General features: G+C 46.9%; 1 pseudogene; it reads right to left on the bottom strand.

Moving 5' to 3' along the window:
• Positions 1 to 642: 642 nt before the first annotated feature.
• On the bottom strand, positions 643 to 2,378 carry LOC137756954 (protein phosphatase 1G-like; annotated as a pseudogene).
• Between the last annotated feature and the right edge of the window lie 749 nt (positions 2,379 to 3,127).

Genomic DNA, 3,127 nt, shown 5'->3' with positions numbered 1-3,127 from the left:
GTTCAGTGAAGTACTAGCTCTTTCTCAAAGGAATATATGTTAAATATTTTAATAACACTGTGGTTTTACTTTTAATATTAAAATACGATTCACATTTTAAGTTTAATTATAGCAAGCAAGCATACACAAAAACATGATTCATAACCAGAATTTAAGTAAATTGTTAGAAAATTTTCAAAAGATCAGAGTCCCATTTTCTGATGATGTCATTTTTTTTTTTTTTTTTTTTTTAGGTTTTGGCCTTTAGTCTGAAAAAGTGTTGATTGAAAGTGTACAACAGAGAGTGGGTACAAGTGGCTGGAAGTGGCTGGGGGCCATGAATCTACCATTAAAAAACAATGTCCTTAAATAAAGTTCACAGAGTAAAAACCAGAACCAACAGTCCTTCCCTCCAACACAATAGAGCACAGGCACAGAACCGGTGATGAGACCCAAGGAGCAAGGAGGAGGCTGGGGAGGACAGCAGAGGCAACCAGGCTGCTGTGTGGAGGGACAGCCCTCTTTGGAATGGTCTGAGCAAAGCCATCCAGCTCCCCCTGCACACCTCATAACCACTGCTAAAGATAAAGGAAAAAGACAAAACTTAATCTCAGTCTGGAGGGCTCAGAAATCAGTCTAGGTGGGCAGGGGTCTGGATAACTGCTAGTCCTGCTTGGCCTTCTTCTTGTTGTCACTGTTGCCATTTGCTTCAGCCTCCTCAGTAGAGAGCTCCTCCACCAGTTTCTGCTTGCCACTCTCTAGCTGAAGCGCTGCTGTGTTTCAGGGCTTGAAGCAAATGATGATGCAGATCAAGTTGTCACATCCTGTACTGTCCCCAGAAGTGTCTGGTGCCAGGCAATGATCCAGCAGCTCTTCCACGATGGATGAGAATAACCGAAGCTCCCTATTTTCATCACGCTGGCCGATCTTTGATTGAATAAAGTCTATAACTTCCTGGCTGCTCATCACATTCCAGATGCCATCACAGGCAATGACCATGGATTTGTGATTGCCAGTGAGAGTCAGCACCTTGATGTCGGGAAGGGCCGAAGTCATCTGTTCCTCAGGTGGCAAGTTCTTGTTTCTCTCGTAGAAGTGGTCTCCAATGGCTCTGGAGAGGTTGAGGCCACCATTGACTAGCCCATCCATGGTGACCTTGCCACCAGCATTCTTGATGCATGCTAGCTCCACTTCACCCTCTGGTTTGTGGTCATAGGACATGTCTAAAGCTTTGCCAGCCTCAGACACCACACAGTGGGAGTCTCCCGCATTGGCTACAATCAACTGCTTCCCTCATATCAGAGCCACCACCGCTGTTGTACCACTGTCAGAGCCAGGCTCCTCTTTGCCTTCCATCCAAGGCACCATCATCTCCTCTTCTTCTTCCTCATCCTCTTCAGCCTCCTCAGTGTCATCCTCATCTTCCTCATTCTCTGCCTCGTCACTGCTGTAGCCATCTTCCTCCTCACTGCATTCCTCACTGTCTTCCTCTTCCTCCTCCACCTCATCTGACTCATCCTCACTGTCCTCAAAAACTTGGACTTAGCAACTTGACGCAGCTTGTCGGAGTCTGAAGAGTAGGAAGGCCCAGCCTCACCAGTGAGAGTGCCAGGCTCCCCACCTTGGCCTGCCTCAGTCCCACATTCTGAGTTGGAGGAAAGGCCCATGTGAGCCTTGGCTGTGGGGCCATTTTCCCCTGAAGAAGTTTCCCTAGATGGATCCTCAGGTCCTGCCTCCCCATTGAGACCCTGGGACCCTGGTTCCTCTCCTGTCCCAGCTCCAGATTTGCTGTGGGGAGAACCCTTGTGACAGTTCTGTCCATAGCACATCAGCAGCTCTTCAATAATCATGGTAGCCTCTTCATGCAGCAGTGCAGTCTCCTCATTGTCCACATCATCTTCATCAGCTACTTTTTCTTTTTCATCCTCAACCTCAGTGGGTTGCCCTGCAATCTGTGCCAGCTCCTTAATGACTTCCTCAGTGGTCAGTTTAGCAACAATAGCCATGAAAGCATCTTCCAAAGCCTTCTGTAGCTTCCTTTCTTTGTAGGCCTTCTGATCTTTGATGATATCATGAAGATATTTGGCACAGTACAAGGCAACTTCCTCCCCTCCATGTCCATCCTAGACAGAAAACATAGCTGTCTCACTGTTCAGCTCAGGAATACAGTTGTGAGCATCCTCTGCAGTCTAGCAGCCTTAGCCTAGGAGACCTCAGTACAAATGGCAGAATGTTTGGGTGTTGGAACTCTAGACCTGTCCCATTTGGATTTGTGGCAACTCCACGGAGACGCCCCAGCCTTGCATGGCGGAGAAGCCTTACGGCAGCGGCAGGCACAGGGTGCCGACCCCGTCCCAGGAGCACTTCACCACGTTGGGCTGGGAGATGTAGGCAGCCATGGAGGTGGCTGACCAGCAGCCTTGGGGCAGGCGAACAGAGAGCGACCCGTGCCGGCGCCGGAACCGGAGCGGATGCTCGCGTGGCAGGAGCCGCCGGGTTACGCGGCGGACGACTCAAGGTGCAGGTGAAAGGCGCGAGGTGGGCCAGGAGGCGGTAATGTGACAGAAGCAGAGAGGGAGTGGAAGGGGAAACGGTACCGCTTCAGACCCTGCCCGGCCGGCTTGGCGCTGATGATGTCATTTTTAAAGTAAATATCTTTCAATAAAGCCCAGCTGTCCTCAGAATAATGAAGCTTACTATATCCTCATGTATGTCTACTGCCAAAATTGGACAAGAAGTTTTAGAAAAAGAAAATTGCAGTTAGAATTTGTTCGAGGAGACAGGTTTAGGGTGACCAACTATATTGAATTGGAGAGAATACCTAATTCCTATTCTCTCCTTACTATAAATTGGAAATGGGGAAAATGTTATAGGAGTTTCTTAACAACACTATCTTCAGAAAATTGAATTGTTATTAATCAACTGAGAAATGGACAGAATTCTAATCAGTTTTTAGATGATCTCAAAGAATAAAAAGTAATTACCCAAGTTTTGATTCAATATTTGTTCAGCAATTGTTTTTTCAGTGTTAAGACACTGCACTAGTTGATGGGGATACAAAAGTGAATATAATAGACATGTCCCTGATTTATAGGGAGATTAAAATCTAATACAGCAAAAGATCAAATTTATGTAATGAAAATCACAA

Source organism: Eschrichtius robustus, chromosome X (genome assembly GCF_028021215.1).
Source record: "Eschrichtius robustus isolate mEscRob2 chromosome X, mEscRob2.pri, whole genome shotgun sequence".
Lineage (NCBI taxonomy): Eukaryota > Metazoa > Chordata > Mammalia > Artiodactyla > Eschrichtiidae > Eschrichtius > Eschrichtius robustus.
This window is presented reverse-complemented; position numbering and strand designations above follow the sequence as displayed.